This window comes from Bos taurus, chromosome 3 (genome assembly GCF_002263795.3).
Source record: "Bos taurus isolate L1 Dominette 01449 registration number 42190680 breed Hereford chromosome 3, ARS-UCD2.0, whole genome shotgun sequence".
NCBI classification, from domain to species: domain Eukaryota; kingdom Metazoa; phylum Chordata; class Mammalia; order Artiodactyla; family Bovidae; genus Bos; species Bos taurus.
Window position 1 is genome coordinate 55,282,739 of NC_037330.1, and position 11,792 is coordinate 55,294,530.

At 38.6% G+C, this 11,792-nt stretch overlaps 1 pseudogene; it reads left to right on the forward strand.

The window, feature by feature from the left end:
- Nucleotides 1-8,910, forward strand: part of LOC101903836 (tigger transposable element-derived protein 1-like) — an 80,830-nt pseudogene extending 71,920 nt beyond the window's left edge.
- The last annotated feature ends 2,882 nt before the right edge of the window (nucleotides 8,911-11,792 follow it).

The following is an 11,792-nucleotide window of genomic DNA, read 5'->3' on the forward strand; positions in this document are numbered from 1 at the left end:
GTGAAATCTGCTTTGGCTATTAAGGAAAACTTTACAATTAAAAGTCCAAATAGAGTAGCTATGGTTCAGACATCCTGGGAAATAACTGGGTGATGGTATGGGTGTACTTTCAGATTAGACCTTGTATTGCTAAACACTTGAGTTTTCTGAGTCGTGTCAGGCTTGGATGCCACCATTCTCAAAACAATGTCTTCTGGAAGCTAGTAACTGCAACCTTACTTTTCATAAAACTAGGCAACTGTCTACCTGGCTACAAGTCTCCCTGAAGTGCCAGGTCCAGACTGGGTTTCAGGCTTATTCTTCTAAAAAAAAATGAGATTTATTTTGTCTACTAAATTCCAGTTATCACTCCTCCAACTACTTCTAACTGGATCTGTTACACAAAAATGGCAGACCAAGGGACTGAGATTTTAATCATACAAGACTCAGATCTAGAACTTGGAACTCAGAAATACTTCCAATTCAGTGTCTATTCTCCAAGCTGAGGCAGTCCTATGCTCCATTTTGACAGGGAGTTACCACAGTCATAGTTGCCCAGTTCCCTAAATTAAAACTGAGCAGGACTCTGTTGGGCTCTGGAGTAGAGATCTGCTCTGTGTTCTCCATTTCTTGTCTGTAGGATATAGGCTTCATTCAGCATCCTTGACCTTCCCTGAATTCCAAAGGGCGGATTCAAACAATTGCTAATCAGGGAAGGGAGGGGATACAGAAACAGGAGAAACAATCAAAGGTTGGTACAGCCTCCATGCATAACAACGTCTTTGAGCCCCCACCCAGGTGGAGGATGGTAACTTCAGACAGAACTCAAGATTTCTGAAGCACAGCTCTGTTGCCTCACCACCAACCAATCAAAAAGAGTCACAAACCCTGCCACCCTCACCCCAAATGTTGCCTTCTGTGTCCAGGGACCAGAAATGACCATCCTGTTAGGTCTCCTGTTTGGCCCCTGTCTATTTCATCTCTGAGAGGGGCCAACAGTTTCAAACTAAATTGCTGTTATTACAAGGGTGAATGCTGGTTTCAGGCAAAAAATACCTTGATCAGGTAGAGAGAGACTTCTGCTCTACTAGGCAGGCCTACACCCATGCACAGCAGGAAAAAGTTACAGAAGAAAGAGACCTCTGCCCCAATTCCCAAGAAGTATCTTGAGTATGAAGTCTCTCAGGGGGGAGTTGTTAGGGGAAGCACACTGACTGAAACTGCCCACCCTGGCCAGCCCTATAGTAACCATTCACATGAGTTGTTTTATGACAGGAGATCCTGGTAAGGAATACGGAACTAATAAGCCACCACCAACTGGAAGAGTTTGGGAAAGGTCAAAAGGAGACACCACGTGTATGTCCACTTCCCACAATCCCTCTCGCTAGCATCCATCTTGGCTGGGCAATGCGTGTGCCACCAGGGAAGACTCCGAGTTAGAATGATTGGCCAAAGACAACCCAGAAACTAATCCCATCACCATAAACCCGAGACTGCGAGCCACGTGGCAGAGCTGTTCTCCTGGGTTCCCTTACCCTACTGCTCTCCACCGGGTGCCCTTTCCCAGTAAAATCTCTTGCTTTGTCAGCACATGTGTCTCTTTAGACAATTCATTTCTGAGTGTTAGACAAGAGCCCAGTTTCAGGCCCTGGAAGGGGTCCCCCTTCATGCAACAAATGGCGACTCTGGTGGGGACTCTTCTTCACTGAGACTGACATCCTGACCACTCGGGGTACCTAGGGGCCAGCTTGCCTGCCAATGGACATGTGTGTCTCTTTAGACAATTCATTTCTGAGTGTTAGACAAGAGCCCAGTTTCGGGCCCTGGAAGGGGTCCCCCTTCATGCAACAATTCTTTCTGTGTTTAAGGGCTTATGCTTCCTTTGTGGCTCAGCTGGTAAAGAATCCGCTGCAATGTGGGAGACCTGGGTTTGATCCCTGGGTTAGAGAGATCCCCTGGAGAAGGGAAAGGCTGTTCACTCCAGTTATTGTGGTCTGGAGAATTCCATGGACTGTTTAGTACAAGGGGTTGCAAAGAGTCAGACATGACTGAGTGACTTTCACTTTCATTTTCAAGGGCTTATGACTCTTTTGAAAAGTATATGAAGTGTTGATATCTGCTTATTAAAATAGCATCATTTATGTCAAACCCCAGAATGAGGGAAATTGGAGGGAAGTAACAATCAAAGTTTATATGGGGCATCCAGCTAAGTTCAGTTCAGTCGCTCAGTCATGTCCAACTCTTTGCGACCCCATGAATCGCAGCACACCAGGCCTCCCTGTCCATCACCAATTCCCGAAGATTACTCAAACTTGTGTCCATCGAGTCGGTGATGCCATCCAGCCATCTCATCCTCTGTCATCCCCTTCTCCTCCTGCCCCCCAATCCCTCCCAGCATCAGGGTCTTTTCCAATGAGTCAACTCTTCACATGAGGTGGCCAAAGTATTGGAGTTTCAGCTTTAGCATCAGTCCTTCCAGTGAACACCCAGGACTGATCTCCTTCAGAATGGACTAGTTGGATCTCCTTGCAGTCCAAGGGACTCTCAAGAGCCTTCTCCAACACCGTAGTTCAAAAGTATCAATTATTTGGTGCTCAGCTTTCTTCAAGTCCAACTCTCACGTCCATACATGACCACTGGAAAAACCATAACCTTGACTAGACGGACCTTTGTTGGCAAAGTAATGTCTCTGCTTTTGAATATGCTATCTAGGTTGGTCATAACTTTCCTTCCAAGGAGTAAGCATCTTTTAATTTCATGGCTGCAATCACCATCTGCAGTGATTTTGGAGCCCAGAAAAATAAAGTCAGTCACTGCTTCCACTGTTTCCCCATCTATTTGCCATGAAATGATGGGACCAGATGCCATGATCTTCGTTTTCTGAATTTTGGACTTTAAGCCCACTTTTTCACTCTCCTTTTTCACTTTCATCAAGAGGCTCTTTAGTTCCTCTTCACTTTCTGCCGTAAGGGTGGTGTCATCTGCATATCTGAGGTTATTGGTATTTCTCCCAGCAATCTTGATTCCAGCTTGTGCTTCTTCCAGCCCAGCGTTTCTCATGATGTACTCTTCATATAAGTTAAATGAGCAGGGTGACAATATGCAGCCTTGACGTACTCCTTTTCCTATTTGGAACCAGCCTGTTGTTCCATGTCCCGTTCTAACTGTTGCTTCCTGACCTGCATACAGGTTTCTCAAGAGGCAGGTCAAGTGGTCTGGTATTCCCATCTCTTGAAGAATTTCCACAGTTTATTGTGATCCACACAGTCAAAGGCTTTGGCATAGTCAATAAAGCAGAACTCTCTTGCTTTTTCCATGATTCAGCAGATGTTGGCAATTTGATCTCTGGTTCCTCTGCCTTTTCTAAAACCAGCTTCTAAAAACATCTGGAAGTTCATGGTTCACGTATTGCTGAAGCCTGGCTTGGAGAATTTTAAGCATTACTTTACTAGCGTGTGAGATGAGTGCAATTGTGTGGTAGTTTGAGCATTCTTTGGCATTGCCTTTCTTTGGGATTGGAATGAAAACTGACCTCTTCCAGTCCTGTGGCCACTGCTGAGTTTTCCAAATTTGCTGGCATGTTGAGTGCAGCACTTTCATAGCATCATCTTTCAGGATTTGAAATAGCTCCACTGGAATTCCATCACCTCCACTAGCTTTGTTCATAGTGATGCTTTCTAAAGCCCACTTGACTTCACATTCCAGGATCTCTGGCTCTAGGTGAGTGATCACACCATCGTAATTATCTGGGTCATGAATATCTTTTTTGTACAGTTCTTCTGTGTATTCTTGCCACCTCTTCTTAATATCTTCTGCTTCTGTTAGGTCCATACCATTTCTGACCTCTATCGAGCTCACCTTTGCATGAAATGTTCCTTTGGTATGTCTAATTTTCTTGAAGAGATCTCTAGTCTTTCCCATTCTGTTGTTTTCCTCTATTTCTTTGCATTGACCGCTGAGGAAGGCTTTCAGTTCAGTTCAGTTCAGTTTAGTAGCTCAGTCGTGTCCAAGGAAGGCTTTATAGGTGGCTAACTCTGACCATCAACTTGAGTGGTAGGCATACCTATAGCTGGAGCCTCTTTTATGCTCTGGCAAAGAGCTTTAACTTAATGGCTGCTTGAAGCCCTAAAGTTCTGTGCTATATACTATGGGAGAGATAACTGTAAGCAGGTATAACTTTACAAATGTGCAATTCAATTATTTCTTTTATCAAGTATGGCTTAAATTTGGCTGTGTGTAGTAAAACACCCAAATATCAATAATAGTGGCTTGAGTTAGACAAAATTTTAATTTTATTTCATGATACAAAAAATATGCAGGAAGGCAGGCATGGTAAGAAACTGCAGGATATCAGTTCTCTAAGGACTTGCTAGCTTTTCCTTTGTGATCAATTGCAAGTGGCTGCTGTAGCACCTGCCATCGTGTCTGCACTTGAAGATGCAGAAAGGTGAGAGAGCAAAGGACACAGAGTGTAGAATGGGCGTGCCAGCTGAGTCTGTCCCCACCTCCCTTAGGTATTTTCATTTTTCCTGCCTCACACACCTACTTATATCTATCTCCTAGGCCAGAACTCTGACACATGGATACCTCTGTTCGTGTGTAGGTCTGTCTACAATGGAGGCTGGGGAATTTAGTTTTTATTAGCCGGGCACTTTGCCCTCATCTCCCAACAAAATGAAGGTTTTGTCAGTGAGAAACAATGGGAGAATGAATGATGAATCAGTACTAGCAGTCTCGTCATAACTATATGTTGAAAAACCTTAGTATGGGCGTAGGGAACCCTTTGTTTTAAAGAACATTTTACATTTTGAAGAATCTCCTGGTAAATTTGTTTCATGATACATTCTGAAGTAGCTTTATAAGTTTGTCTTTTATTGGAAGATGTGAGAATAGATCTCCTCTGTAATGCTTGGTATTAGATGGAAGAAACCCTGGAATGGGTTCAATATTTGGCTTCACCATAATTCGTTGTGAACCATTTTGAGGTACAAGTCAGTTACATGTGAAAGGAGATATGGCAAAATGAGTTTTAAATGTATATGCAAGAGCAAATGATTAAGAATAAAAGAGACATTCCTAAAGAAGAAGTACAAAGTGAAAGAACTGTTTAGTTTTTTTTTTTTAATGAGAAATTAACAATTTACTATGCATCTCTGTTTCTTCATTTGGTCTGGGATTAGGTGCAGGGGTATACACATTGACCAACAAAATAGAAAAGAGAGCTCAGATGCAGACCTATACCAAAAATGGAAATTTGACCTATGACTGAGATGACATTGACACTGCACATTGGTTAGGAAAAGATAAACTTTTCAATAAATGCTGTTGGGACAACTGGTAATCTGAAAGTGAAAAAATGACTTTGGAGATCTATCTCATACCACATATAGAAAAATGAAATCCATGTGGATTAAGACTTACATGAACAAGACAAAACTGCAATGTTGGGTAGAAACAGCAAGTTTCCAGTATGTTTCCACATGTAGTCCAAACATGGAAAAGTATGTAGTATATTGCTTAGTAAAACCAATATAGTTAAATATAAAGTGGAAAAAAAAGGTAAAGAGAAAATTCAAGTTTGCATTTTCTCTTGGGGGAAATAAAAAGGGGAGATGGAGGATCTGAATGTTTTTGCTTTTTAAATTGGGTGGTGCCTACACAGAAACTTGTTTAGTCATTCTACTTTATATCTTACACAATTGTATAAGGTTCTTTTGTAGCTACAAATGACTTTTTAAAAGATTTAAAATGTAGATATGAAAAATATGTATTGTTAGATTATTGTGAATATCAGACATGAAAATATTTGAAGCATTAAATAAATTTTTATCTACTACACTTTGTACATCTTGAAGGCTGAATTATTTTTTATTGACTTTTGTATACTTAGCACAATGTCTGCAATGTATTTAACGTTTTTTGATTGAATGAATGAATGAGGAAGCCATTTTAATGTTAGCATATTTAATGCAAGTTTTATGTTTTTGTATTATTAGAACTGAGCTGCTCCTTCTAGTCTTTATTGATAAACATATTACCCTATTCACTCATTTACTTATTTAATGTGTCTATTCTTCAAATAGATACATTATATATAGATATAGATAATGTCTATATAATTATAAATAGATATAACAAGACTTACAATGTTACAGACACCATGCTAGTTATTAGGGGGGTACTGAGGTGAGCTATACATATTTACTATTTTCAATGAGCTCATAGTCTAGTAGGAGAGACAAACAAGAAGTGCTTTAAGTACAGAGGATTTGTATTTGACAGACTTCAGCACCTTGTGGGCAACTTATAGCAAATGAAAAGATGGGATATGATAGCGGCGGGGAATATGAGTGGAGTCAAGATGAAGTCCACAACAAGAAGTGAGGATGATGGAAACTTCAGCTGGACTGATGCTAGGGTGATTTCATTAAACAAGATGGACAAGTGTTGAGGGCGGGTTTCCCAAGTTGTATTCCTTGGAATGTCATTCCTTCAGAGATACTTTACACCAAAGAAGGGAATTGAAATACATTTGAGAAATGCTGATCTTTTCTTCTAGTGTAGATCCACAATGCAGAATATCATATTAAAGGCCCCCATGAAACCAGTTCAACTTCGTTTACAAAGACAGCAAAATGATATGAAGAAACTGTTCAATTTTTAATGCATCTGTTGTTTCTGTTTTTAATTATGTCTTTTTTGCCCAATAATGAGTTCTTCTTGAATGCCTACCATAAGGCAATGGAGCAACTGACTATTAAATTAACAGTGATTTGAGAGAAGGTAAAATCATTTTTAGATAAATGAAAAAGGGCATAACTTGTTTTATTGTGCTTTTCAGGTATTGCATTGTTTACAAATTGAAGTTTTGTAGCAACTCTGCATCAAGCAAATCTATTGGCACCATTTTTCCAACAGCATTTGCTCACTTTGTGTCTATGTGTCACATGTTGGAAATTCTTGGAATATTTCAAAATTTTCATTATTATTATGTTTGTTATTAAACATATTATTAAAAAGCAGAGACATCACTTTGCTGACCAAATTCCATATAGTCAAAGCTATAATTTTTCCAGTAGTCATGTGCAGATATGAGAGTTGGACCATAAAGAAGGCTGACCGCCAAAGAACTGATGCTTTCGAATTGTGCTGGAGAAGACTCCTAAGAGTCCCTGGACTGCAAGGAGATCATACCAATCAATTCTAAAGGAAATTAACCTTGAATATTCACTGGAAAGACTGATGCAGAAGCTCCAATACTTTGGCCACCTGATGTGAAGAGCTGATTCACTGGCAAAGACCTTGATGCTGGGGAAGGTTGAGGGCAGGAGGAGAAGGGGACAGAAGAGGATGAGATGGTTAGATGACCTCTATAACTAAATGGATATGAATTTGAGCAAACTCTGGGAGATAGTGGAGGACAGATAAGCCTGGCATGCTGCAGTGCAAGGGGTCATGAAGAGTCAGACATGACTTAATTACTGAACAGCAACAAATGTTTGTTATGGTGATCTGTGATTAGAAATTTCTGAAGTTAATATTGTAATTGTTTTGGGGGCACCACAGACTGTGCCCATATGAGATGGCAAACTTAACAGATAAATGTTGTGTGTTTTGACTGGCCATTCTTCCACCTCCCTTCCTCTTCTCTGGTCTTGCTATTCCTTGAGACAACAGTATTGAAATTAAGCCAATTAATAACCCGATAATAGCCTATAAGTGTTCCAGTGAAAGAAAGTTACATTTTTCTAACTTTAAATCAAAACCAAGAAATGACTACGCTTACTGAGGAAGGAATATCAAACACTGAGACAAGTTAAAAACTAGGCTTTTGTGTCAAACAGTTAGCCAAGTTGTGAATACAGAGGACAAATTCTTGAAAGAAATTAAAAGTGCTTCTCCAGTGACCACACGAATGATAAGAAAGTTAAATAGCCTTATTGCGGATATGGTGACAGTTTTAATGGTCTGAATAGAAGACCAAACCAGTCAAAACTTTCCTTTAAGCCAAAGCCTAATCCAGAGTAAGGCCCTCACTGTCTTCAGTTCTATGAAGGTTGAAAGAGGTGAGGAAGATGCAGAAAGGAAGGCTGAAGTTAGCAGAGGTTGGTCCATGAGGTTTAAATAAAGAAACCATCTCTGAAACATAAAAGTGCAAGGTGAAGCAGCAGGTACTGACAAAGAAGCTACAGCAAGTTATCCAGAAGATTTAGCTAAGATCATTAATGAAAGTGGCTGCACCAAATAGCAGATTTTTAACTTTGTCTAGTTTCTATTTCATCTAATAACCTTTTACTGGAAGGAGATGGCATAGAGGACTTTCATAACTAGAGAGGAGAAATCAATGCTTGAATTCAAGCTTTCAAAGGATGGCCTGACTCTCTTGATAGGGGCTAACGCAGGTGATGACTTGAAGTTGAAGCCAATGCTCAATTATCATTTTGAAAATCCTAGGGTCCTTAAGAATTATGCTAACTCTGTTCTGCCTGTGCTCTACAAATGCAAGCAGCAAAGCCTGGATGCCAGGACGTCTGTTTACAATGTGGTTTTTGAATATTTTAAGCCCACTGTTGAGATCTACTTTTCAGCAAAAACATTCCTTTCAAAGTATTACTGCTCACTGACAATGCACTTGATTTGTCACGATCTCTGATGAAGATGTGCAATAGGATTAAGGTAGTTTTCATGCCTGCTAACACAACGTCCATTCTGCAACACATGGATCAAGGAGGAATTTCAAGGGAACTAGAAGTGGAACCTAAAGATGTGACTGAATTACTGCAATCTCATGATACTATTCAAATGGGTGAGGAGTTGCTTCCTATGGATGAGCAAAGAACGTGGTTTCTTGAGATGGAATCTGATTCTGATGAAGATGCTGTGAAGGTTGTTGAAGTGACAGCAAAGGATTTAGAATATTGCATAAACTAAGTTGATAAAGCAGCAACAGGATTTGAGAGGATTAACTCCAGTTTTGAAAGAAGTTCTGCTGTGGGTAACATGCCATCCAACAGCACTGCATACTACATTAGAATCGTTCATGAAAGGAAAGTCAACCAGTGCAGCAAAACTCATTTTAAGAAATTGTCACAGCCACCCCATCCTTCAGCAACCACCACCCTGATCAATCAGCAGCCATCAACATCAAAGCAGCACTCTCCATCACCAAAAAGATTATGACTCACTGAAGGTTCAAATGACGGTTAGCAATTTTAGGAATAAAGTAATTTTTACTTAGAGTCTTTTTTTTTGTAGACATAGTGTTTTTGCACACTTAATGGACTACTACAGTATAAACATAACTTTTCAAGAATCAAAAAAAAATTTTTTTTGTTGTGCCATATAGCATGTGGAATCTTCGTTCCCCAACTAGGGATTGAACCCATGCCCCCTGCCTTGGCAGTGTGAAGTCTTAAACCACTGGACCACCTGGGAAGCCCCCATACATTTTTTTGTTCACTGGGAAATAAAAAAATTCTCAAGACTCGCTTATTGCAGTGGTTTGGAACCAAACTCACAGTATCTCAGGGGTATGGCTATATGGGACTGGATTTTTATCTTTGGATCATAGCACAAAGTGTGTATGGCAAACAAATTAAAATGTCTTGAATATCTGCTAGAGAAACAGTGTACCACCAAGTGACATGTCCTAAAAGTGCAGGCCTATCCCATGGTTGGTTTTCCATCTGTTAGCTGAATGGAGTTAGTGACCCTCCTCACACAGAGATCCTTGAAAAGTAAATAAAGTTTGAGGGGGGCATGAATTTAAAAAGTTTTATTGCAAAGGTCATATATGTTAGTTGTAGAAGAAATAGAAAATCAAAATATGAAAAAAGAAAATCAAATATATTTATGTATATATAGTATAAACAGGTATACTATATAATTGATAATTACCATACATGTTCTTTTCTATCCATATTTTGCATAATAATAATTCATGTATATCTATTTATGTCAACTAATATAACTCTAGATTATATTTTTAAATTATTGCATAATATTTCATGAATACATCATAATAATTTCTTCTCCCTATTGATGAACATTTAGGTTGTTTAAAATTTTTCATGCAATAAATGTCTTTTGTATTCCTGACATTTATTTCTTCAAAATAACTTTTTAGAGAATGGAAATGCTGGCCCTAAGGATATGGACATTTAAATTGAAAAAATTTTTCTCAAAGAAGTTTATACCAATTTACATTCCCACCTGTAGTGGTTATGAATGCCTTTCTCCCCGTATCTTCACACACTGAATTGTATGCAATAAAACACTGAATTTTATATGTAAAACCAATGTGTCAGTTTGAAAAAGCAAAGATATTTTAACTTGCATTTCTTTATCTATGAAGTTAGAATCTTGTTTCTCTTTGTTTAATGCTGGCCATTTGGTTCCTTTTATTTTACAACTTGCTTTACTCCCTTTTGTTTATTTTAACTATTGGGGTTTGGCTGCATTCCTACTCATTTGCAGTCAGATTGCTTTGCAAATGTTTCATGTATTTGTTGTTTTTAACTTTTTATTTTGAACTGATTTTTTTGGACTTATAAGTTTATAAAAATAGTACATAGATCCTCTACATAGAAAACCCTAAAAACTCCACCAGAAAATTACTAGAACTAATCAATGATTATAGTAAAGTTGCAGGATATAAAATCAACACACGGAAATCCCTTACATTCCTATACACTAATAATGAGAAAACAGAAAGAGAAATTAAGGAAACAATTCCATTCACCATTGCAACAAAAAGAATAAAATACTTAGGAATATATCTACCTAAAGAAACTAAAGACCTATATATAGAAAACTATAAAACACTGGTAAAAGAAATCAAAGTGGACACTAATAGATGGAGAAATATACCATGTTCATGGATTGGAAGAATCAATATAGTGAAAATGAGTATACTACCCAAAGCAATTTATAGATTCAATGCAATCCCTATCAAGCTACCAACAGTATTCTTCACAGAGCTAGAACAAATAATTTCACAATTTGTATGGAAATACAAAAAACCTCGAATAGCCAAAGCGATCTTGAGAAAGAAGAATGGAACTGGAGGAATCAACCTACCTGACTTCAGGCTCTACTACAAAGCCACAGTTATCAAGACAGTATGGTACTGGCACAAAGACAGAAATATAGATCAATGGAACAAAATAGAAAGCCCAGAGATAAATCCACGCACATATGGACACCTTATCTTTGACAAAGGAGGCAAGAATATACAATGGATTAAAGACAATCTCTTTAACAAGTGGTGCTGGGAAATCTGGTCAACCACCTGTAAAAGAATGAAACTAGAACACTTTCTAACACCATATACAAAAATAAACTCAAAATGGATTAAAGATCTCAACGTTAAGACCAGAAACTATAAAACTCCTAGAGGAGAACATAGGCAAAACACTCTCTGACATACATCACAGCAGGATCCTCTATGACCCACCTCCCAGAATATTGGAAATAAAAGCAAAAATAAACAAATGGGACCTAATTAAACTTAAAAGCTTCTGCACATCAAAGGAAACTATTAGCAAGGTGAAAAGACAGCCTTCAGAATGGGAGAAAATAATAGCAAATGAAGCAACCGACAAACAACTAATCTCAAAAATATGCAAGCAACTCCTACAGCTCAACTCCAGAAAAATAAATGACCTAATCAAAAAATGGGCCAAAGATCTAAATAGACATTTCTCCAAAGAAGACATACAGATGGCTAACAAACACATGAAAAGATGCTCAACATCACTCATTATCAGAGAAATGCAAATCAAAACCACTATGAGATACCATTTCACACCAGT